Source organism: Carcharodon carcharias, chromosome 6 (genome assembly GCF_017639515.1).
Source record: "Carcharodon carcharias isolate sCarCar2 chromosome 6, sCarCar2.pri, whole genome shotgun sequence".
Classification (NCBI taxonomy): Eukaryota; Metazoa; Chordata; class Chondrichthyes; order Lamniformes; family Lamnidae; genus Carcharodon; species Carcharodon carcharias.
The window spans coordinates 71,417,915-71,444,830 of NC_054472.1; the positions used below are offsets into that span (position 1 = coordinate 71,417,915).

A 26,916-nucleotide genomic window follows, 5' to 3' on the forward strand; every position below is an offset into this window, starting at 1 on the left:
GCGCCTGGTCGTGGGGTTTTCTGTCTGCGTGCGGTTGTCAGTACTACGCATGCGCGCCCTGGCACTGCCCAGCTGTTTGAAGCTGCTTCTCTCGCGCTATGTGGGAGGAGCAGAGCTAGAGCTTAGGAACGCAGCAATCTCGCTGTTTTGGAGAGCTGGTGGGGTGCAAATTATTGCAGCATAGAGAAAGCGCGATCACTATTCTTAATACAGCACGTTGCAGTTTACTGCTTCAACTGATGTTTGTGCAGTACTTGAGCTCCATCAACTTGACTGTGAAGCAGCTGCGCGAATTAGCGGCTTCTTTCGTCATTTTTCATGGTAAGATTTTTTTAAACATCCTTTGTAAATATTTAGTTTTGCAAACAAATTTTTGAAATATGGCAATCATTAATTGAGTGCATAACATGTAGGAACTAGTATCTAGAAAGTCTCATGGTTTGGTGGTAGTACTCCACGCATAAGATGTACAGGCAGTGTAATACTTTGTGCTGTTGCCTTGAGTACAATGAAAAACTGACGTTTGTGGAATATCTCAAGGCTAAAAAAATTGGACATTTGAAATATAAAATGAACATGTATAGTCTTGTATGATATTTTAGTTATTTTGAACTTGGTAAATACAATTTATAGTAACGGAAAAAAAACATTACGCAGTTCATACAGTCATCTAAATAAACCTTGTAGGTTTTTCATTAGAAACCGTTACAGATGTCTATGTGACTTGGGTTCAAATCTGCAGTTTGTGTAGTGTTGAATGTTGCATGATATACACAATCATTTTGTTTATTTGCGCACGGAGTTCTAAAGAGGTGTTTTCGAGCATCACTTAAAGGTATTATATTTTAAAATGTAATTTATCCGTCACCAGTTTTAGATAAAGATGCCTTTGTATGTTAAATACCTGTTAGTTTCGTATACTTGTTTAGCTAAATATAAAGCGTTTATCATTCTTACATTTATGAAGCAATCTATTTAAGTGACTTGAACATAGGCTAAACTGCAATCGTTTAAGTAATTATATGATAGATACTTGTTATATGTTCAGTTGATTTTATTTTAGTATGTTGAGTGACAAAACCAAATGCTTGTTTGGGGATTACATGTTTAGCTGATCTTCCAGGGACTAAATGGCAAGTGATTGTAAATATCTGTCATTAAATTAAGCTGGATTTAATATACTGAAATTATGTGGTATGGTTTGGAAATTCTTTCCAGAATCAAGACACAAACTTCTAAATGCATTTTCCCCTTTAAATGCAGTTCTAAGTGGTTTTTGATTAAATTGTTTGCAGGTTCCATCTAAATGTTTCCAGTTGGATGCATTACAGTACTTTTAAACAGGAAAATATTGCATGCTTTCTCAAGTTATGATATGACAAAATGCCTGCTACACTACTTGCACGTACATGTAAGGTTCATTTCATTCGAGTGATGTCACTCATTGCCATACTGTAAATGAGTTATGACTGATGCTGTCTGAACGTTGTCAGGGTAAGAGACATAATAAAGCTGGTTCAGAATTCTTGGAGAACTAACAACAACTTGCATTTATTTAGCATCTTTGATCTAGAATAACATCTCATTCCACTTTAAAGAGATGTAAATTTAGAATAAAATATGCCTTAGAAGGTGTGACATTCAGTAACAGGTGTTTCTCGCTGCAAATGTTTTCTCAGTTCTAGTGTTATTCTAAATAATTAAAATCTGAAATTAGTTCAATTGTTAATGAATACCTTCCTAATTTGTTAAATTTCATTCTCCATTTCCTTTCTACTGTTTGTTTCCAATATTCCTTAGATCAACCTGAAAGGATTCTAGAAGTATGAGTACCTTTCTATTTAAATCCTTGTGCTTTAGTGCAATTATACTTATTAAGTAATATTGCTGTCCACCTCTCCTTATTTTTCTCTCCTGTAGCCCACTATTGGCCTTGATGCCTTAACTGCATGTCCTGAAATTAACTCCCTAAGACCTTCCCCTCTAAGAATCACCATTAGTCCTATGACCAAGCTTCCTAATATTTTGGTCCATGCTGTAGTGTCCATTTCTGTCTAATTATAACTCTGGAGCATCTTACAATACTTTTCCATGCTGAAAGCTCTGTGTAGTTGTTGGTGGAAATTGCAACCACCCTCCCACCAGTAGTGGTGCAAGTTAAGTTTTTCATCTCATTTAGCTACTCAGTCCGTACTGAAGAGGAATACTTCTACCTCCAATCACTTCTACCTCCGTTTGCCAAATCAGTGTTATTTTTGCTATTTAACTATAATATCAATTCAAAATATTATACAAAGAATGAATTCTATTTCTGCATTAATATATGTTAACATGTGGCACAGGAAGGGAAGTTGTATGATCAACAGTTTGGTCGGAATAAGATCGAGGGAATAGGAGGTGGAATTCACGGATAAGATAAGCTCAGAAAACAAGGCAGGAGATGGGAGTTATCTCGTGAAGGGTGTGAGTTCAGGACGAGGGCAGTAGCACATATTAATGGAACTCTGGCCAACTGGAATAGGGAAAAGGAGGGAAGCAGCACATGCAGCTGGTCTTGATCTTTGTGACCAAAAAGTCCATGAGTTCCTCACACTTATTGGTGTTGAGGATAATTTAAGAAAACTGTTTGTGGTGGAGAAGAGAGGTCAGAATTATTTTTGCGTTCCTGGATGGTCTTTAGGAACCCTGCTGCTTTGTGGTCCAGCTAGATCTGAATGGATGGTTAAACCAGTTGTCTTCCAAAAATATTCAAACCTGTGCCCTTTGGACTTGAGGGGAAATGAGGGGAATATCAAGGGGAACAAATAGGGTGAGAGAGCGTAATGGCTTTAATGGTGCTAACGGTATCAGAAGTGATGAAGAGGGTGTGATTTAGCAGATTGGTAGCAGCAGAATGTTATGATGAATTGTGGTCCAAAGCCTAATTAGTTAGGAATTAGAAATTGTAATGGTAAGTGACTTGAAGGAAAGTTTTTCCAGAGAAGGACACAGGGAGAAGTAGCTAGGGAGGGGAAAGGGGATTATGAGTGGAGAGTGATACAAGGAAAAAATCAGATTGTTTTATCAGTGGTTGCAATGGGGGTAGCAAGGCCACATGAGATGGCAAGATCGAGGGGATGAATATGGGTAGGAGAATTGGCTGGTAGGGTGAGATTTGGGGAAGAAGAAGGGCAGTGATCTCAGGAGAGAGAGTAAGAAGAGTTCAAATGAAGATGAAATCACTGGGATGAGAAATTACTCAGAGGCTGAGGGAAGAAAGTGGAGAAAATATCTGAGAGAAACTTGGTGTGATACTTGGGCGGGTAGTGAAGAACAGGGATTTTAAATGAAAGGTGGAATAAGGAGGAGAAATTGCCAGAAGAATAAGGAGACAGAATAAGGTGTAAGGGGTGAAAGTAACACCACCAGCATGGTACTTTGAGTGGGCCAAGTGGTGGAAGGTATAGCCAGGAGCGGAAACTTCATTAAGGGGAAATCACCCCTCAGCCATGTCTCTGTCAAGATCATGATGGCAATGATCCACAATAAGTTAATGGACGACAAGGGCCTTGTTAAAATTTTTTTTTACTTCATGCAGTGTGGGTGTCACTGGCAAGGCAGGCATTTGTTGCCCATCCCTAATTGCCCTTGAACTGAGTAACTTGCTAGGCATTTTAGAGTCAATCACACTACTGTGGCTCTGGAGTCACATGTAGGCCAGGCCAGCTAAGGATGGCAGATTTCCTTCCCTAAAGAATATTAGTGAGCCACCTGGGTTTTTATGACAATCGATGATAGTCTCAGTAATGATGACCATGAAACTAGCTTTCAAGTCCAGATTTTTATTAGTTTGAATTCAAATTCCACAAGTTGAACTCATGTCCCCAGAACATTAGCCTGGGTATCTTGATAACTAGTCCAGTGACATTACCATTATGCCACTGTCGCCCCCAATGTACATTCTGGAGGTAAATACAGAAAGAAGCGCTAATAACCAATCCACTGGCAGAATCCAAAGAGGCAAAGCTCTGAGCGTTGATAGGGATGGGAAGGTGCTTGGCAAGATTAACCATTGTTAGGTGTGCAGGAAGAGGAGAAAATAGGGTGCGACAGGGTTGCTGCTTGTTACAGTGGCAAGTCCTTGGTAAGCTTTTCAGAAGATGCAAGAGGGGCACTGAGGGAAGTTGTATAGTTAATTAAGAGGCAATTAAGCCTGGGAAGGCAGCAGGAAATTAAGAAATACAGTGAATGCTGAAGTATTGGAGTTTGAGATTGGAGAAAAGAATGGAGACATGATGACGGGAAAAAGGGAATATAGAAGTGAAAGGCTCAGGTCTAGAACAGCAGCCAAAAAGTGCATGTGAGTGCATATGGAGAAAACTAAGTACATAGATGTGGTTACATGCTAAATCAAGGTAGTTATGCTTTGAAATACCTGAGAGTAGAGAGGAGGCAACAGGTGGGGAAGATCTAGATTTCAAGTCAGAAGTCTGGAAAAGTTGATGTACTTGGATGAAATTGGTGGAGAACTGATGCCTAGGTGCCGAGACTGATGGGTGAGACCAGGGGCTATTTGAGAGCTTTGAGGTGTGAATTTCCAATAATTTAAAATTTTCCTGGAGCTGTATTGAGACAACTGTTGCAGGTGCCAAGGGATCCACATGAAGACTAGCCAGCCACTGATCCCTAATCTAATTGATCTAAAAGTAGCAACAACAAAGCATTATTTCTCAAACAGCCAAATTTAGAATCAAGTATTGTTTAAGCAAAATAAGGTGAGTTTCCTATTAAGTTCAAAGAAAAGTTAGCTATAAGATTACAAATTAAGTAATAAACTATTACTCTGCATCCCCCTCAACTTACCTGCTGCCTTAATACAGTTGGCAGCACCATCCTCTTCTAACACCGCTGCTCCATCATTCAGGTGGGTGGAACTGCCCTTGCTTAGTTCCATTCTTATCTATTAAACTGTAGCCAGAGAATCGCCTGCATGATTTCTTTTCCCACTCCCAAACTGATGCCTATTAAGTGTCCCTTCATTAGCCCCTTCCTATTTCTCATCTACATGCTGCCCCTTGGTGACATCATCTAAAAACAGTGTCAGCTTCCACATGTATGCTGACGACACCCAGCTCTACTTCACCACCACCTCTCTTGATCTCTCCACTGTCTCTAAATTGCCAGACTGCTTATCCCACACTTAGCACTGGATGAGCAGAAATTTCCTCTAATTAAATATTGGGAAAACCTAAGCAATTGTCTTCATTCCCTGTGACAAGCTATGTTCCCTATTCGTCGACTCCATTCCTCTCCCTACAACTGTCTAAGGCTGAACCAGACTGTTTGCAACCCTGGTGTCAAAGTTGTTCCTGAGATGAGCTTCTGATTATATATCCTTGCCTTCACTAAGATGGCCTGTCTACCTCTGTAATGTTGCCTGACTTTGCCTTTGCCTCATCTCATCTGCTGCAGAAACTATCTTTTTGTCTTTGTTATTTCTATTGTAACACACTCCGTACCAGCCTCCCAAGATTTGCCCTCTGTAAATAAAACTCTACTACCCGTGTCCTAACTTGCATCAAGTCTCGTTCATCTGCCACCTGCGCTTACTGACTTATGTTGTCTCCTGGTTAGGGAACATCTCAATTTTAAAATTCCTATCCTTGTTTTCAAATCCCTTGTGGTTGTGCCCTTTCCTGTCTCTGTGACCTGGAAACCTCAAACATCTGCACCCTGCCAGTTCTGGCCTTTTGAGCATCCTCACTTTTAACTTCTCCACTGTTGGCAGCTGTGCCTTAAGTTGCTAAGACCCTAATCTTTGAAATTCCTTTCCTAAACTTCGTTGCTTCTCCACTTCTCTTTCCTTCTTTAAGAGCTCCTTAAAACCTACCTCTTTGACCAAGCTTTTGGCCATCTGTGCTATTATCACCTCCTGTGGCTCGTTTCAGGTTTGTTTGATAATGCTCCTGCAGAGTACCTTGTGAACGGTTTACTACATTTAAAGGTACTATATAAATTCAAGTTATTCTTGCTGCACCCTGGTTTTTAACATTAGTATTGTTATTAATGCTGCTAAAACTGAAGAGAGCAACAGTAAAATGAAGGGTGAACTATTGGAAAATAGTTCTGACTTAGCTCAAAAAATGGTAGGTTAAAGCCTAGAAATTTAAGCTGAATTGTGCTAAAACCTTATGAATTATGTTTTCATATGGCATTTGGAGTTTACTTCTATCATGTGTATATCAAAGTTTTTAAAGTTGCGCAGGAACTTAGTAAGCATCCTGCAATGGTAGTAAGAGCATAATCAAGATGGGTAGGGTTGCTAAAAGAGGAAGAATACAAGTTTGTAGTGAGGGAATGGTAGATACTAAAAAATACTTTGCCCCAGTTTTCACAGAACAGGTGGACATTAAGATTAAAGAACCAAAGAGCTGGCTGTAGGACAGATAATGGAGTTTATTATTCAAACAGATATTACAAAAGAAGTTACTCAAATTAAGGCACATCACTGATACTTGATTTGTTTACATCTGAGGATCCAGAGGGAAGTAAGAGAATCTAATCATCTTTTTCAATGAATTTTTGAAAAATAAAATACCATCTGAGGCTTAGAGGATGGCAAATGTGACTTCCTTTCCCCCCTCCAAAAAAATGAGGTGTGGATAAGCCAGGAAATTACAGACCAGTTACTCCTCAATATTTGGAGAACTACTAGAGTTTGTATTACAGTATGAAGTTACTAAGGAATGGGAGAAATATGTGAATTAATCAGGGGGAATTTGATTATTCAAAATCTACCATGACACGTTGCAAAACTGATTTGGATAAATTTGTTGGATTGTAATTTGGCCCCAGAAAATGACCATTAAATGTGCTGCATTAAAGCTGCTGTTAAAAATGCAGCAGCATCACTTAATTTCCATCAGGAATGGGTAATCTGTCAAAAGTATCTGGGCTGGCCTACATGTGACTCTGGTCACACAACATTGTTAATGAGTTAAATAAGGATGGACTTTCTTACTAATGGATAAGACCTATTCAACATACTAGCAGACCCCTCAACATAGCTGACAGTAGTTGATGATTGTATAAGGGATAGGTATTGGGCAAAATAATATTTAGAGGCACAGCATAGTGGGGGTTTTAGGATCCAGGAACAGTGCCTAAGGTTGTTCAATACTGTGATTGGGCATATCCGGGATTTGAGATTTTGGGATTTTGATTTTTATCTTTGACTAATTGTCTGCCAAAACAAATTGCTGTTACATTGTGAGCAGGGATTTTTTTTTGTATACAACCCAGAAATGGGCTGTCATGTAGTAAAGTCTCTGACATGAATAAGTAATTAACAAAACAAGCCTACCATTTAGATTTGCCCAGAACAAATCCAAGTTCATAATAACATTTATTGGAGGGGATGGGGGGACGGTGGGCAGTCATGCCTGAATGTCTAGGCAGAGTAGAAAGGACAAGAATAAAATATGATAAAGAGTAGTCAGCACATTTCAAAATGAAAGGCCAAGCTTGACCAACCTTCTTGAATTCTTTAAAAAGTAATAGAAAGAGAAGACTAGGATAATTTTTTAATATTCATTCATGGGATATGGGAGTCACTGGCTAGGCCAGCATTTATTGCCCGTCCCCAATTACCCTTGCTCAAGAGGGCATTTTTTTTTCAAGAGTCAAGCACATTGCTGTGGGTCTGGAGTCACATGTAGTCCAGATCAGGTAAGAATAGCAGATTTTCCTCTGTAAACCAGATGGGTTTTTATGGCAATCGGCAATGATTTCATGGTCATCATCAGACTTTTAATTCCAGTTTCTTACTGAATTCAAATTTCACAATATTGCCATGGTGGGATTTAAACCTGGGTTCCCAGAGCATTACTCTGGGTCTCTGGAATACTAGTCCTGTGATAATACCACTATGGCTTCAATAAGTTACTATATAGCTGACTCATGGCTCAGGTCTGATCATGCAGATTCGGGGAAATGTAGGAAAATGGATAGCAAACTGACGACAGAAAAGGAAAGATAGTGGGGTTAAGAGTAGCTACTCAGACTAGCAAAAGAGGGGAAGTGGTGTTTCATCATAATTGGTGTTGGGGGCCACTGTTCACCATTTACATAAATGATTTGTGTTCTCGCATCAGAAGTACAATTTCAAAATTTCTGGGTGGCACCAAATTGCGAGTATGGTTAATAATGAGGAAAACTGGTAAAATACAACAGGATAATAATTAACTTGCTGAATATGTGTGTAATTGACACATAAATTACTATATCGATATATGTAGGGTGTTACATTTTGGTCAGAAGAATAAGGAAGACACAGCCTTGGAAAATAAGCATCTAAATGGGTTAGAGGGGTAAAGGGATCTGGGGTACAGATAGACAAATCACTAAAAGCAGTGATGCTGGTTAAAATGGCTGGTTAAAATTCAGGCAGAGTACTGGGGTTCACTGTTAGAAGGATAAAACTGAAAAGCAGATAAGTTATGTTAAAAGTGGTATCAAACCTTGGTTAGAACAAACTTACAGTACTATCGTCAACTCGCAGACACTTCCTCCTACCTCTCCCTGGACCATGACCCCACCACTGAACATCAAGCCATTGTTTCCAGGACTGTCACTGACCTCATCTCCTCTGGGGATCTCCCTCCCACAGCTTCCAACCTGATAGTCACCCAACCTCGGACGGCCCGCTTCTATCTCCTACCCAAAATCCACAAACAGAACTGCCCCGGTAGACCGATCGTCTCAGCTTGCTCCTGCCCCACAGAACTCATTCCTTGTTATCTTGACTCCCTTCTCTCTCCCCTTGTCCAGTCCCTTCCCACCTACATCCGTGATTCCTCTGACACCTTACGTCACATCAACAATTTCCAGTTCCCTGGCCCCAACCGCTTCCTCTTCACCATGGACGTCCAATCCCTCTACACCTCCATCCCCCACCAGGATGGTCTGAGGGCCCTTAGCTTCTTCCTCGAACAGAGGCCCGAACAATCCCCATCCACCACTACTCTCCTCCGTCTGGCTGAACTTGTTCTCACGCTGAACAATTTCTCCTTCAACTCCTCTCACTTCCTCCAATAAAAGGTGTGGCTATGGGTACCCGCATGGGCCCCAGCTATGTCTGTCTCTTTATGGGGTATGTGGAACATTCCTTGTTGCAGTCCTACTCCGGCCCCCTTCCACAACTCTTTCTCCGGTACATCAATGATTACTTCGGTGCCGCTTCATGCTCTCGTCGGGACTTGGAAAAATTTATTAATTTTGCTTCCAATCTCCACCCCTCCATCATTTTCACGTGGTCCATCTCTGACACTTCCCTTCCCTTTCTTGACCTCTCTGTCTCAATCTCTGGTGATAGACTGTCCACCAATATCCATTACAAACCCACCGACTCCCACAGCTATCTCGACTACAGCTCCTCACACCCCGCTTCCTGTAAGGACTCCATCCCATTCTCTCAGTTCCTTCGCCTCCGTCGCATCTGTTCCGATGATGCTACATTCAAAAACAGTTCCTCTGACATGTCCTCCTTCTTCCTTAACCGAGGTTTTCCACCCACGGTCGTTGACAGGGCCCTCAACCGTGTCCGGCCCATCTCCCGCGCATCCGCCCTCACGCCTTCTCCTCCCTCCCAGAAACATGATAGGGTCCCCCTTGTCCTCACTTATCACCCCACCAGCCTCCGCATTCAAAGGATCATCCTCCGCCATTTCCGCCAACTCCAGCATGATGCCACCACCAAACACATCTTCCCTTCACCCCCCTTATCGGCATTCCATAGGGATCGCTCCCTCCGGCACACCCTGGTCCACTCCTCCATCACCCCCTACTCCTCAACCCCCTCCTATGGCACCACCCCATGCCCACGCAAAAGATGCAACACCTGCCCCTTCACTTCCTCTCTCCTCACCGTCCAAGGACCCAAACACTCCTTTCAAGTGAAGCAGCATTTCACTTGCATTTCCCCCAACTTAGTCTACTGCATTCGTTGCTCCCAATGTGGTCTCCTCTACATTGGAGAGACCAAACGTAAACTGGGCGACCGCTTTGCAGAACACCTGCGGTCTGTCCGCAAGAATGACCCAAACCTCCCTGTCGCTTGCCATTTTAACACTCCACCCTGCTCTCTTGCCCACATGTCTGTCCTTGGCTTGCTGCATTGTTCCAGTGAAGCCCAACGCAAACTGGAGGAACAACACCTCATCTTCCGACTAGGCACTTTACAGCCATCCGGACTGAATATTGAATTCAACAACTTTAGGTCGTGAGCTCCCTCCCCCATCCCCACCCCCTTTCTGTTTCCCCCTTCCTTTTTTTTTCCAATAAATTATAAAGATTTTCCTTTTCCCACCTATTTCCATTATTTAAAAAATAACCCCACTAGAGCTATACCTTGGGTGCCCTGCCATCCATTCTTAATTAGCACATGCGTTTAGATAAAATCACCAACTTTAACTTTAACACCTATGTGTTCTATTGTACTATTGTCGTTGACATCTTTTGATGATCTGCTTCTATCGCTGCTTGTTCGTCCTTACAACCACACGCCCCCTCCACCTCTCTCTCTCTCTATCTCTCCGCCCCCCACACACACACCTTAAACCAGCTTATATTTCAACTCTTTCTTGGACTTGCACTCAAGTTCTGTCGAAGGGTCATGAGGACTCGAAACGTCAACTCTTTTCTTCTCCGCCGATGCTGCCAGACCTGCTGAGTTTTTCCAGGTAATTCTGTTTTTGTTTTACAGTACTATGCACAGTTCTGGTCTCCATATCATAAAATGAATATAGAGACATTGGAGAAGGTGAATCTTTTTTGATGCCAGAATACTGAGGTTTCACTTAGGAGCGCAGAAATAAGAGAAGGCCATTCACCCCATTGAGCCTTCTCCACCATTCATTACGATCTTGGTTGATCAAATACTTCAATGCCTTTTACCCACAATATACCCATAACCCTTTACGTTATTGTTAATCAGAAATCTATCAATCTCTACCTTAAACATACGCAATGACTGAGCTTCCATGGCTTTCTAGGGTACAGGATTCCGAAGATTCACAACTCTCTGAGTAAAGAAATCTTTCCTTGTCTTGTTCCTAAGTGGCTTCCCCCTTATTTTGAAATTGTCCCCTAGTCCGAGACTCCCCAACCAGGGGAAACATCTTACCTGCATCTACCCGGTCTATTCCTTTAAGTATTTTGTAGGTTTCAATGCGATCACCTCTCATTCTTCGAAACTCTAGAGAACACAGGCCCAGTTTGCCCAATCTCTCTTCATAAGACAGTCCCGCCATCCCCAGAACAAGTCTGCTGAACCTTTGTTGCACTCCCTCGATGGCTATACAACTCTTTCTGAGGTAAGGGGACCAAAACTGCACGCACTACTCCAGTTGCGGCCTAACCAAGCTTCCATACAATTGAAGCAAGACTTCACTACTCCTGTACTTGGATCCTCTTGCGAAAGAAGCTAACATTCCATTAGCCTTCCTAATTGCCTGCTGCACTTACATGTTAGCTTTCAGTGACTTATGGAAAAGGACACCCAAGCCCCTTTGTACATCTACACTTTCTAATCTCTTACCATTTAAGAAATACGCTGCACATATGTTCCTTCTACCAAAGTGGATAATCTCTCATTTTTCCACCTTGTATTCCACCTGCCATGTTCTTGCCCACTCACTAAGTCTGTCCAAATTCTCCTGTAGCTGCTTTACATCTTGTTCACAACACACACTCCTGCCTAGCTTTGTATCACCTGTGAACTTGAAATATTACATTTGGTTCCCACATCAAATCATTGATATATGTTGTGAACAGCTGTGGCTCAAGTACTGATCCTTGGGGTATCCCACTAATCACAGCCTGCCAATGCAAGAATGACCCATTTATTCCTATTCTCTGTTTTCTGTTAGCCAACCCTCAATCCATGCCAGTATATTGCCTCCTATCCCATTCGTTTTTATTTTGCTAATCAACCTCCTGTGGGGCACCGTATCAAAAGCCTTCTGAAAATCCAAGCATACTACGTCCATTGACTCCTTTATAAATTTTGTTAGTAACATCCTCAAAAAACTCCCAAATTCATCAAATATGATTTCCCATTTGCAAATCCATACTGACTCTGTCCAATCAGATCATGATTATCCAAGTGTCCATTTATCACACCCTTTATAATAGATTGTAGCATTTTCCCTACCACTCAGGCTAACAATTCTATTTTCTCTGTTTTCACTCCCTCCTTTTTTAAATAGTGGGGTGGCATTTGCTTTTCAGTAACGGCTGATAAGTATAAAAAAAAGAGAGCACTGAGGATATGCCAATAGAGGCCTTTAAAACTCTGAAGGGATTTAGTAGGTTACATGTAGAGAAGGTGTTTCCACTTCTGGAGGAGGTTGGGTAGGGTGGTGGTGTTGTTGGGGGTGTGGAATATAAGATAGTCAGCAATAAATCCAATAATGAATTTGGTGGAAAATTCTTTACTCTGGGATAGGTAAGAATATGGAACCCTCTACCATGAGGAATAGTTGAGATGAATAGCAATGATGCAACTAAGGGGAAGCTAAGTAAGCATTTGTATGAGAAAAGAATAGAATGATATGGTGGTGAGGTAAGATACAGAGGGGTTGGGAAGAAGTTTGTGTGGAGCATAAACTCTGGCATAGATCACTTGGGCTGAATGGCCTCCATCTCTTCTGTACATTCTTTGCAACTCTATGATCTAATTGTGGTGTTCTAGATGATCATAGAAATTTCAATAGGGTAGATAGAAATGTTTCCACTCATAGGATAACCCAGAACAAGGGGTAAGCTAGGCCCTTGAGGTGAGAAGTCAGGAAACTTTTCTTCGCATAATGGTAGTAGAATCTGAAATCTGTAACACGCTATCTGAAATCTGTGACATGCTACCCGAAATCTGTTGAAGTTAGTTCAGTTGAACATTTCAAAACTTTTGGGCAGGATATAAGATATCTGGAAAAAGGTGTATCAGTGAAGTTAAGATGCAGCTGAGCCATGATAGAATTGAAATGTAGTATAGGTTTGAGGGACTGACTGGCCTACTCCTGTTGCAAAGTTTCAATCTCAAATTTATTTGATATTCCTTTGAAAATTGGAGGGGAAAAACTCTCAAACTCACAGGATGAGGGATCTGTTCTACCATTCAGGTCACGCTGGTACACATTATGCAATAGAACGTTCTGAAAACTGCACATGTTCAGAATGCGCAGATGTGGTTGAAAACTTGGTCTTGTGGTTGAGAAGTAAAAATATCTAAGTTTTTGAGCCAGCCTGAAACAGTGAGCTAAAACATTTTAAACATCCTTTTAAAAGATATAAAAGGCACGTTAATCATTATGGTTAATTATTTCTTTTGGATTTTTTGTTTAAAATTCCTGATGCAAAAAATTAGTTGAAAAGAAAAATGGAAGATAACATTTTCTTCAAAAAGCATTTTCAGTAACTTTTGGAAATGAGCTGGGGCAAAAATTGGAATTTACACATTTTTTATGGTGTAAAATGGGCACAACAAGGGCTAATTCCCAGGAGCAATGTGTGCTTGGTAAACAGGTAAAAACACCACCATATTGGTATAATAGGGCCTCATGCTTGTTGAAACAAGCGTAAGTTAAATTGATCACCAATTCTTCAGTGGTTGCTGTGAAATAAATAGTGATCACCATCCACCACAAACAGTGGAGCAAGGAGGTGCTTGGCATGCTCCTTCTGGCTCCACACCACTCCTAAGGGTTGCTTAGCAGCAGGGCCCGAGGGCGGCGCAGACGGTGCCAAATGATGGGGTCTGGGGCACGGCCCGTGCCAGGCTCGGAGTTTCAAACAGTTTCTCGTCATCCATGCTGAGCGGCCGGAGCTGCAGACTTGAAAGACTGGCTTAAAAACACTGGATCTGTTAAGCTGTGAGTTCTGTGTCAGGTCAATTTGTGAGCTGCTGCTGCTTCCAACCATTGGGCAGCTTTGCAATTCCGATTTTTTTCTTTTTGAAAGGCCCGGCAGGAAACCAAGAACCTGTCCAAGGGTGAAAAGCAGTAGCTTCAACTGAGAGTGTTCCCGCTTGAAAAATGGTAAGTCAAACCCCTGTAATTTTACAACCAATTGGAAGCTGTATGGAGTTGGGGGGGGGGTGTGTGTGTAGGGAGGGAGGGAAGGGGGGGGCGTAGGGAGGGAGGGAAGGGGGGGGTAGGGAGGGTTTGGGTGGGCTTTGGGGGCAAGGTTGGAGGGTTGGCTTGCTGGGGAGGGGGCCAAGGGGGGTCAAGGTTGGAGGGTGGACTGGGGGTTGAGGGGTTGGGCAAGGTTGGAGGGTGGGCTTGCCGGGGTGGGGGGGTGGGTCAAGTTTGGAGGGTGGGCCGGGGGTTGGGGGGGTGGTCAAGGTTGGAATGTGGGCCTAGGTCGGGGGTCAAGTTTGGAAGGGAGCCTAAGAGGAATGTTGGGGGAGAGGTTGGAGTGGGGTTGGGCGGAGGTTAGAGGGGGGCATTTGGGAGATTAGCTACAGACTTGAATTGTGTTTGTAAATGTTGTGATTTCTTTGTAGCCACTTTCCTAACATCAGTTTATTGCTCTGTGATTAATTACCCATAGAGAATCAGCCTTGAGCTTCACCATTGCTTCAGTCACTCTGCCTACTACACGCAAGTGTATTGAAAAAAAGGCAAACCTACATTGATATAACGCCTTTCACGATGCCCCAAATCACCATATAGCCAATTAAGTACTTTTGAGTTGCAGTCACCGGTATCGTATAGGCAATGTTAGCAAATGGCAGAGCAAGCTTGAGGGGCTGACTGATCTACTCCTGCTCCTAATACGTATTTTCATATATCATTCTGGGATGGATGAGAAAATCCGGTGGAATCATAGCTGGAGTTCTGCTTATTTTGTTGCGAATGAAAGTTTACTGTTGTTGTCATTTATTGCTGAGGGGAATTGAATACAGAAGTAGGGAGGTTATGCTTCAGTTATACAGAGCACTAATAAGACCACATTTGGAGTACTGCTTATAGTATTGGTCACCATATTTAAGGAAAGGCGTAAATGTGTTGGAAGCAGTTCAGAGAAGGTTTACCAGACTAATACCTGGAATGGGTGGGTTGTCTTATGAGGAAAGATTGAACAGACTAGGCTTGTATCCGCTGGTGTTTAGAAGAGTAAGAGGTGACTTGATTGAAACATATAAGATCCTGAGGTGACCTGACAGCGTGGATGTGGAGAGGATGTTTCCTCTTGTGGGAGAATCTAGAATTAGTGGTCGCTCTTTAAAAAATAAGGGGTTGCCCATTTAGAACAGAGATGAGGTGACATTTTTTCTTGTGGGTGTGAGTCTTTGGAACTCTGTTCCTCAAAAGGTGGTGGGAGCAGAGTCTTTGAATATTTTTAAAGCAGAGCTAGATAGATTCTTGGTAAGCAAGGGGGTAGGCAGGATGCAGATTTGAGGTTACTATCAGATCAGCCATGATCTTACTAAATGGCGGAGCAAGATCAAGAGGCCGAATGGCCTACTCCTGCTCCTTGTTAGTGTGTTTGTATGTTTTGGCTTTGTGGGGTGAGATTACCAGGGCAGGAATGCATACTGGGCTCATAGTGAATCAGTAATCTCTTTTACACTGCACATGATTCTCAAGAGTCTTTTCCATTAACTTCAATCTTATTCCACTTTTGAGGTGTTGAACTATCGTGATAAAATTGTGTTGCATAGTAGATGTTGAAAATATATTGTCATTAGAAGCAGCAATCGGCAGAGTCTTCAGACTTCTTAAAAGTTCTATTGCACAGAAACACCTGAAGACCCAGAAACAGGAGGCTGCCCGTGCTTGTCAGCATGCAATTGTCCTACCCTCCCCCTTCCTTTGTCCTTGCAAACCCCTTCCAGGACTTCACCTTAGGGCTACTGCTGGTGAAACAGGCAGGAAAATTGAAATCATTATGATGAACAAGTTGTCTCTAGAGTGACAACAAGTGGCAAAAGCTTGCTGAAGTTATAGTGAGGCGTGAACCCAATTTCGGGCAATCGTCAGGCCTCTCAGTTCAGTCTGTTGCTTTTGGTTATACACGACATATGGATCATGACCAATCTTTTGTGAGATGACAGAGTGCAACAGCGAGAAATTGATGCTTATGTGGCATATTGAAATTATAAAAGCATGACTTTTGAAATAAAGTTTATGGACATGCATGCCATGGTGCATGCCATATATAATTTTTAATGCATATAAATGTACAAAGAAATTTGGTTTTATCTTAAATGTTGGCATGAAATATCAATCTCATCTCATGTCCATCTGTGGTATTAAATACAGTAACATATGATTATAGACCAACCTATATTTTACCTAAAGTTCACCATCGTTATTTTGGTGAGCATTACCACCTGTGTACACATTTACATAGCTGAGTGTGCTAATATTGAGAATACAAAAAAAGTTAATTGCTCTCTAGAGGTTTACTTGCAAGAATTGTACTAATCATTTAATATCATTTGTGCATCATTAATTTTAATTGAAAATTGTGGAAGGAGGCTTCTGAAGTAAACTGCATTCATGATTCAAACAGAATAGCCTGAAAAAACAGGTGTTTAGAGTATGATGAATAGTTGAAGGGTTTAGTGTAGTTTCCTAATTCCAGAATAGCAATGTCATAAATATTGTTAATGCTCAGTAAAAAGCCTGAATTGTTATTCCTCTCAGAAATTGTGTGACTCCGACATTATAGGGATATAATAGGTCTGCAGCTACTGTTTAAACCAGAGGACTACAGTGTCCAGGAGAAAGAGGGAATTAAGCTCCCTATGCTTGTGTTGGCTGGAACCATTTTGGAGGCCAAAGATAGAAGTCAGAATAGGACCATTAAAGCCAATTTCCAGTGTTTTACATAGCTTTATCACTCTGCATCCATCCACTCTGTCTGCTTGGAGCTGGGTCCAATGTAGACACCAGTTTCAAGTTTGTGCGCTCGGTTTCCCATGCAGCTGAACATTGTTGTGTGCTGACATATCCTGTGATTTTAGCACCTAGTAGGATAGAAGAACTTGGTTAGACTCAGCCGGGTTAGCAGCATTCTATTTTGCTGCTCTGATACCTCAAAAACAGAATGTCATGATTCCTGATGTTTGCAGGACACAAGTTATCTGGTGGAGGAAAGACAGTATTGGTCTGCGGCCATGAAGGGATTTGAACACGAGTTAAAGAATTTAAAATTGGAGGCGTTGGAGGACCAGATGGGCTGACAAGTGACAAGTAACATTCACATCACACAAGTACGAGGCAATGACCACCTCCAACAAGAGAGAATCTAACCATCACCCCTTGACAATCAATGGTGTTACCATCGCTGAATCCCACACTATCAACATCCTGGAGGTTACCATTGACCAGAAACTGAACTGGACTAGTCATATCAATACTGTGGCTAAAAGAGCAGGTTAGTGGCTAGGAATTCTTCAGTGAGTAAGTCACTTCCTGACTTCCCAAAACCTGTCCAACATCCACCAAGCATAAGCCAGGAGTGTGATGGAAAACTCTCCACCTTGGCTGGATGAGTGCAGCCCCAACAACACTGGAGAAGCTTGACACAATCCAGGAAAAGCAGCCTGCTTGATTGGCACCCCATCCACAAACATTCACTCCCTCTACCATCAATGCACAATGGCAGCAGTGTGTACCATCTACAAGATGCACTGCAGGAACTCACTAAGCCTCATTAGGCAGCACCTTGCAAACCCATGACCACTACCATTTAGGAGGACAAGGACAGAGACACATGGGAACACCACCATCTGGAAGTTCCCCTCCAAGCCACTCACCATGCTGACTTGGAACTATACCGCCATTTCTTTGGGTCAAAATCCTGGAACACTCCTTGCCTAATAGCACTGTGGGTGTACCTACACCACAAGTACTGCAGCAATTCAAGAAGGCAGCTCACCAAGTGCAATTATGGTTGGACAATAAATGCTGGCGTAGCCAATGATGCCCACATCCCATAAATGAATTTTTAAAAAAAGGCCCAATGAAGATCAGTGAGCTGGAGGGGTGATGATTGAGCAGGAGTTGCTTCTGTTTAGGATATGGTCAGCAGTGTTTTGGTGATTTGAAGAATAGCTGTAAATTTATTACCGGATAACTTGTTTCATGCCCAGTTTTAGCTGGTCTAATGCTTATTTTGTATAACACCTAAATGAGCTTTTTTGTAATAAGTTTACTCTTCCTCAGTGCTACATTTTCCTTCTAATAAATTTGTTCAGGATTTTATAGCCTAAGCTTCAGCCCAATGGATTTTGTTGCACCACTTTTCAAAGTTGAACAGATCATGTGTGAGCATGTGATATAGCTAGTAAGTTGTAGTGACAAAAGACTTTTGTTCAACCACACAGCTAATTACAATTATGCAGATGCTGATGTATGTAAAGGCCTATCCTTCAGGGGGAGCAAGGGTATGCTTGCATGATAGTCTTTAGTGCCATGTACAAGCAAGTTATTAGACACAAGTTCAAAGACATAACATAAATTCAGAAATAGTGTCACCACATGGGAACCATTTTAAAAATAAAATTAGTTTTATTTGTTTGTAGAACTTTGACACCTGACTACTTTTTAATCTGTGAAGTAATGTAAGTTACATGAATAATAAAACACTACTTATGGAGCATTAAATGGATCATCATTATTTATCATCACTGAATCTTCCACAGAGTGATGGTGGATGATCTTCCAAATTAGAGAGTATAGATTTAGATGGGACTATTTCCACTGGAGCGGAAAAGGCAAGATGACTTTTAATGGAAATTTTAAAAACAATGAAAGGTCTTGATGGAGTGATGAGGAAATGACTTTTCCTCTGGTGGGGAATCATTGATGCAGATTTATCATTTTAAAACAACCAGAGCAAAGAAAATCCCTTCAGATAACAAATTGTTCGAGCGTGGAACATGTTGCTACAGTGACTTGTCAAGGCAGAGATTATTTTACCTTTTAAGGAAATGCAAAGGATAGGCAAACTTTTGAAGAGAAAGACAGAACTTGAGGAGAGAGGGTGTGGTGAGATTCGTTCTGGAGTTGACATGAACACAAGGCTGATGAACCTTGTACTCAGCCCAAGAGTTATATAATAGAAGAATAGAAATTTAGAGAAGGGTAGAGGGTGTGTGTCATAGTGTTGGGGTGGGGGGTATAGATAGGTTTTGGGGGGGGGGTTGGGGGTGGGTTGCAAGTTAGCACTGAGTTTTGCAATAAAGGCATGCTCTGTGATAAAATATGAAGTGCACAAAATAATGCCTACCATCTATGCCTAAGCTCTAAGTTTATTTCTGGTATGTTAAGATAGTACTAGAGGCAAGGACAGACATCTCAGCCCAATTGGTTGCACATCCTCTGCCATGTGGGAAGTCCAGGATGCTTCTCGTGTCCTCGACAACCACATATCTAGGAAGTGTTATTAGCTGTAGGAGCTTGAGCTTCAGTTTTCAGAGCTTGAGCAGCAGCTAACATGACTGCAGTACATTGTCAAGGCTGAGAGCTACATGGACAGCATGTTTCAGGAGGTGGTCTCACTGCGGCTTCAGAATGTGCAGGTAGGATGAGAAAGGGTAACTGCCAGACGTGATTGTGGTCCGTGTTGACACCAGTAACCTAGATAGAAAGATTTATGAGGCCCTGCAGGCAGATATTGAGGACCGACGAAAGAAATGAAAAAGCAGGACCTCAAAGGGAGAAATCTTCAGATTATTACCGGTGCTATTTGCTACTAAGTACACAAATAGGAGGATAGTGCTGATGAATGCATGGTGCTGGAGGGAGGGCTTTAGATTCCTGAGACATTGGGACTGGCAGTTGGGGAGGTGGGACTTGTGCAAGCCAGGTGAGGTGTACCTCATCGGGGCTGGAACCAATATCTTGGCAGGGAGGTTTGCTACTGCTGTTGGACAGTTTAAATTAGTTTAGTAGGAGCATGGGAACCCAAGTGTAGATGCAGAGGGAGAGAAGCAAAGCTAGAAATGAAAGGCAGAAAGTTGAGTGTGGAAGGCAAAATAGACAACAAAGGAGCTTGGCAGTGCTTAAAGGTATCTACTTCAGCGCAAAGGCTGTAGTGAATAAAGTAGATGAGCTGAGGACACTGCACTTGGAAGTACAATAGCACAGTTATTATTGAAACATGGTTTAAAGAAGGGCAGGAATGCAACTTAATATTCTTAGCTGCATTGTTTTCAAATGAAGTAAAGATGGGAATGAAAAAAGGTGGTCACAATAATTGCTTCTTTAACGATTATAGTTGTGAGAAGGGATTATATGCTGGAATAATCACCAAATTAGGTCAAATGGGTTGAATAGAAGAACAAAAAAAGGGAAAATTGCTCTGTTAGGAGTGTATTATAGACCCCAAAGAGTCTGAGGAAGATAGACGAACAATCGTGTGAATAGATTTCTGAGAAGTGCAGGAACAATGGTTTAGTAGAAGTAGAAGTTCCCAACTACCTTTTAATAGCTGGGATAGGATCAAACCAAAAGATATAGAGTGCGCCAAATTCTTACAAATGCATGCTGGAGAATTTTTTCTAGCCAGTACCAGTATATAATAAGCCCAACAAGAGAAAGGGCATGGAGTTTTAGACGTAATTTTAGAGAATGAAACTGGGCATGTGGAAGGGTTATCAGTGGGAAAGAATTTTAGTGGTAGTCATTATAATTAGGTAGATACAACATAGTTATGGAAAAGGACAAAGATAGACCAGGATGCATTTTCAATTGGGGGAAGGTCAGCTAAAGTGGGATTTTTTGGAAGTAGACTGGAAGCAATTACTTGAAAGTAAATCATTGTCAGAGGAGTAGGAGGCATTCAAGGAGGCAATAGTGAGGGCTGACAACAAATCACAGACTTGTTATGATACAGAAGGAGGCCATTCGGCCCATCATGTCTGCACTGGCTCTCCGAATGAATATTATGACTCTGCCATTCTCTTGCCTTTCCCCATAACCCTGTGCATTGTTTCTATTTAAATAACCATCTAATGTCCTTTTGAATCCCTTGATTGAACATGCCTCCATTACAATTCCTTCCAGGCAATGCATTCCAGATCTGAACTACTTGCTGTGCAAAAGAAGAGTTTTCTCACATTGCATTTGCTTCTTTTGCAAATCGCTTTAAATCTCTGCCCTCTCATTCTCGAGCCTTTTACGTGCGGGAACAATTTCTCCCTATCTACTCTGTCTAGTCCCCTCATGATTTTGAATACCTCTAGCAAATCTCCACTTAGTCTTCTCCTTTTCAAGGAGAACAGTCCTAACTTCTCCAATGTATCTTCATAACTGAAGATTCTTGTCCCTGGAACCGTTTTTGTAAACCTCTTCTGCACCCTCTGCAACGCGATCACATCCTTCCTAAAGTGTGGCACCTAGAGCTGTACTCAATACACCAGCTGAGGTCTAACTAGTGTCCTATATAAGGCCATTACCTCCTTGCTCTTGTACTTTATGCTGCTATTAATAAAACCTAGGATACTGTCTGCTTTATTAATTGTTCTCTCAACCTGTCCTGCTTTCCACAAATAAAAAGGGTGCAGTATACAGGGTAGGGTAAGGCGAAAAATAAAATTTTATGTCAATTCCGAAAGCTCAACACTGCAGAAAGCAGAGAGGAATATTGAAAATGCAGAGATGATATTAAAAAGGAAATTAGGAAAGCAAAGGAAGCATAAATAATATTGGCAAGTAAAATCAATGAAAACCCAAAGATGATTTATAACTACATAAAGGATAATGTAGGTCGAGTAGGGCCAAGTGAAGACCAAAAATAGAACCTTTGTTTGGATATGTAAGATGTGGGCCTGGTTCTTAATGAATATTTTGCATCTGTCTCCACGAAAGAATAGGATGATGTAGACATTTGTAGTTAAGGAGGAGGGAGTGAAATGTTGGATAAACATAGTGAGAAAGAAATTATTAAGGTGATCAGCATCTTTGGAAGTGAGTAAATTACCAAACTTGTGTGAAATGTATCCCAGGTTGCTAAGAGAAGCAAGGGAGGGAATAGCCAAAGCACTGATCGTCATTTTCCAACTACTTTGGCTACAGTTACGGTGCCAGACTGCTGTTTTAAAAGGGATAGGCTGAGTGATTTAAAGGTGAGTCAACCTAACCTCCGCAGTGGACAAATTATTGGAAACAATTCTAGAGGCTAGTATTAATCATTATTTAGAAAAGCGTGAATTAATCAAAGGCAGTCAGCTTGGATTTATTAATGGAAGATGATGTTTGACTAACTTGATTGAATTTTTTGAGAAAGTGGCAAGGAAAGTTGACGAAAGTAGTTTGTTTGATGAGGAAGACTGGTCAGCAAAGTCAAAGCCCATGGGATCCAAGAAAACGTAGCAAAGTTGGATCCAAAATTGGCTCAATGGCAGGAAGGAAAGGGTCAATGGGTGGTTCTGTGACGGGCTATTTTCAGTGGAGTTCCTCAAAGCTCAGTACTACATCCCTTGTTTTTGAGAGACATTGCAATTTAACAAAAGAAAGCCAATGAGTAGAGTTATCCATCCATTAAATGTGAAAGATCACCATCTATCTCCTTTTGTACGTCAATGGCCTTTTAGCTTTAAGCTATTCTGGGTGGACGAAGGCCATTGACCATGTGTCTGAACCTGAGATCCTTTATTACCCCAAGACCTAGAAGAGACCTGGGCAAACTGCAGAAGGAGGAAGGCTGTGCCATCTTTACCTTTTAAGAACCATCAGTCATCAGCCAGTCTGAAAACCAGACTCAAACTAGCTGCCAGTCATCAAGCAGCCAAAGTACTTAATGTGTTCCAGTTTGAAAGTTAACCTGAGAACCAACCTCCTAAGATGTCTGACTACACGGAACCTTGCAACTTGCTGTGAATCTTTCACTTTACAGGACCCTTGCTTCAATTTTAAATCATTGAATCCATTCAAGAAATCACAGGCCTGCCAAGTGAGAGACTGGAAATCATAAATTGGAGACTGATTTAACTGTAATCTATAAAAGTGTGCTATCTTTATCTGTGTCTACTCTTTGTGTGAGTGTGACTGAGTGTATGCCATCGCGTTAATTTGGGGATAATGTATGAGAATAAATAATCATCTTTATGTTAAACTCATGAAAGCTTGCTGCTGAATCATATAATTGGGATACATATTCAAAGGGTGAGAAAAGACACGCCTCTTTCCATACAAAACATACTGATTATGGGCAGTAAGAGAGCAAATACATTTTGTTTGTGACACAGGATGGGGGTATTTTAGCTACGAGGAAAGATTGGATAGGCTGGGGTTGTTTTCTTTGGAACAGAAGAGGCTGAGAGGAGGTTTGATTGAGGTATATAAAATTATGAAGGACTTTATTCCCTTAGCATATAGGTAGGTATAGATTAAAATAATCGGTAGAAGGATTAATATTTGGAAGGATTAGAGGAGAGTTTGAGAAACATTTTCATCAGAGAGTGTCATTCAGAAAGTGCTTTACTGATGGCATGTTCTGCGATAGAGCACTTTTCAAGACCATATTCTGCTTTCTTGATTAAAATGTGCATACAGGATGTACATGTTTTGTCAGGATATAAATAACGCACATTTTTTTAAAACTGTGGTTATCAAGGGATTTAATCTTCAAATTGATCTACTTGCTGTGTAACTATAGATGAAACCATTCTGTAAAATAAACAAGTTGCTCAAATATGTTCACTTGATTACAATTATGAATGTGCTCCTCCAAATTGTTGCCAATGCCTCATATGGGAATGTTGCATGGTTAGACCACACAAACTAGTAATAATAGGGATGTTACTGTTGAATTATTATTTGCCAGATGCTGATTCAAACGAACATGAGAAATAAAATGAATGTATTTTATTCATCCTACGATTTGAAAAACTAGTGGCAGTAAAAAGCTATTCAGCTATTGTATCTGATGTTAGCTCTTCATTTAAAGTCATCCGTTTGTCTGTCCTTTGTGTTCTTTTTCAAATACCTATTTAATTCCTTTTAAGTTATGCTCTGTAATTTCTTACATGTGGTTATTGTGGCAATACTCATTTTAAATAGCTGCATGAAAAAAGTTCCATATTTGTACTTCATTCACCTAGTGACCTTAGACCTCCATCTCTGCATCCTCTCCATACTACTCAATGCTTTTTATTCATAATGCACCGTTTTGGTAAATGCACAGATGCAATGTAAAAATTCACACATTTACCCTAAATTCTCATATAATTGTAGCTGAATTCAATGTTCCCTGTAACGACGATGGTGAGGGGCAAGTAAGAGGTATTGAACAAGAAGTTTTAGATGGTTTAATAAATGAATACAGGACTGCATGAAGTTGCTTGGCTGATTTTCCTGTCCTCCTTGTCTAGGTACTGCTGGCCTCATTGCAGAGAGACCTGATTCATTATATCCCACCAAGTACCTCTTGAAATACATAGTCTTTTCTCTTGACAGTCAGCATCCTGAGGGCCTGGTCAGCATTTGCTGGCACAACTTGGTGCTACTGGACCTCTTTCTACTCTCAGATCTCTGGTTCTTTTCCATCCAAGTTAATCAATGGACAGAGCCCCGCTTCACCTTTCAGCATTCCTCTTGCACTAATTGACAGGATTGATGCTTGTTTACTTTGAGATGGGAACTGTTGAGTAGATTTCCTGCCTAGAATATTCACAGAAGACAATCCCAGATATGAGCACCAGGAGTGCACTGAAAGGAGGAGTAAGGCTTTACTGAATTGCAGGATGAATTTAACAATTAATTTTTAATGTTTGTTATCTGCTTTCAAAAAAGTTTTTAAAAAAAAGATGGATAACCTCTGATGAATAAGCCACTGGACTTGGGTTGGAGTGAACAAAGATTTGCTGGGGGAAATAATTAATAAACTGGGGGAAGAAATGGTTTATAAGGAGAGGGAGTGTACATAAAGAAGTGGAATGTGGATGGCAATAAAAGGGGTGAAAGGATTGAAATGCCGTGTATGGTAGGGGAAATGGTTGCCAATGAAGAGGAAATAAATAGAGGGAATAGAAAGTGGGTGGTAATAAAGGGAAGAAGGAAAGGGGTAACATCTATGCTTGAGGGGGTATGAGACGCTGGGTGTGGCACTGGAGATGGAGGTGGAAGGACAGTGTCAGTAGTGAGTGGAGAGGCAGAATGGTAGTAAGAGCTGGGCATATGGAGCAAAAAAGTACCTTTGTGAGCTCTTTGGGAGAGATGACGGGAAGGAAGGGAACAAGTTTGAATAAGGAGAGTGGAATAAGAGGGGCATTTTAAATATTTTGAAGATGGAAATGAAAACCAGGTTGAATTGGAGAGAGAAAAAATGTCACTATGGAAGTTGGAGAGAGGTGTCTCTAAAACATTAGGAAAGTGAGGCAGTTTCTCTCTTGCTCACAGCAGCAGAAAACATGAACCTAAATGAGAGAACTGCTCTCTATAGCTAACATAATCTTCCATAAATTGGCATGGAAATAAACTCTGTTTGGTGTGCAATCAGTTTGTGCGCGTACCATTTAAGGTGAAAATGGTGCAAATTCACTTGTAATTGAATAATTCAAATATTGATGAACTTTTGAGGGCTCATCTTTCATTACTTTGTGCATAATAAGCAATTAAGTTAGCTTTTCAAATCCAGCACACCATTGCCACCTATTATAAATGATACAAGTAATTGCTCAATGCATGACAACTGTTTGAATCTCAATTTCTATGTTTCGAGATATTCTTTCCAGTTCAATTTCATGTCTGTAAATGAGATTGTTTTTTTAAAGATGTCATAAAAGATACAGAATATATGTTTTTAGATCAATAAATTTCTTCAAGCATGATGGCTGAAGATGTATCGCTTTTATTAGAAACTTATACACAAGCTGTTGTACCCCAAAGGACAGATTTCTATATACTGGGAAGTAGTAAAAAGGCAGTAATTCAGTCAAGATTGAGTGTTTGCAGTTCACATCAGAATCCTAAAAATGAGATTATTTTCTTTATCTAACTTCCTGGTACAATGGGTACTCTTATATTTGAAGTTCCATTTATCATTGGATGGGGGCGGGGTGGTGGAATAAAGGGCTGCTATCTTTTTTGTGAAGTGTGCGGTTGATTAGGTCATATTTACAGCCTGAACTAAAGTTTTCAGGCTTTGGATCTTAAGCTTTGTTAATCTGTACAAATGCCAATTTATGGTTCAGTGTAGAAGCATTGATGTCTCAGTTCTGATAAACTGCGAGTCAAAAATGGGTAATCAGTCACTTCTAGCTATAATGACGTTTTGCTGTTTCCCAGTGATAAATGGAATTTCAAATATAAGAGAACCCACTGGAAATTATATAAAGAAAATCATTTCATTTTTGGAATTCTGATGATGTGAACTGCAAACGCTCAAACTTTTTGATTGAGTTACTGCCTTTTAACTACTTTCCAGGTGTGTATATAAATCTGTCCTTAAAGATACAACAGTTTGTGTAGAAGTTTCTAATAAAAGCAGTACATCTTCAGCTGTCATACTTGAAGAAATGCATTGATCTAAAAACATGTATTCTGTATCTGCTGTGACCTCTTTAAGCCTTGATCTTATTTCATCCTTGTATAGTTTCTCTCCACATCCATGTGTTGCACTTAATATATCAGGGTTATTATTGAAATCTCAGTATCAATCTGTATAAAAGCTTTGGAGCTCTGTTTTGCATATGTTGTATATTTTATTACTAGTCCATTCACTTAGAGTAGTCACAAAGCAGCTACTGTGTTAATTTTATTCAACTGAGTTAGTTCTTTTAATGCACGAGGCTCCATTTGCATGAGATTGCTTTCTGCTTTGTGTCTCCACACAGCTTTAAACTGCCAGTGATCTGCTCGGAATAAACTGGCAGAACAAACTGGTGTTGGATAAGAAAAAATTAAGGCCCTCAGTGATTGTACA

The 26,916-nt window shown here is 40.9% G+C and overlaps 1 protein-coding gene across 3 annotated transcripts in view; it reads left to right on the forward strand.

Moving 5' to 3' along the window:
* The first annotated feature begins 114 nt into the window (after nucleotides 1–114).
* pag1 (phosphoprotein membrane anchor with glycosphingolipid microdomains 1) overlaps nucleotides 115–26,916 on the forward strand; it is a 231,969-nt gene continuing 205,167 nt past the window's right edge. Inside the window, exons 1-2 of one of the 3 annotated variants that reach the window (XM_041190024.1) lie at nucleotides 117–321; nucleotides 13,996–14,072. The gene's annotated coding sequence lies outside the window, so the exon portion shown is untranslated. Of the gene's footprint in view, nucleotides 322–13,995; nucleotides 14,073–26,916 lie in introns of all 3 variants that reach the window. The other 2 variants (XM_041190026.1, XM_041190023.1) reach the window with 2 other exon arrangements.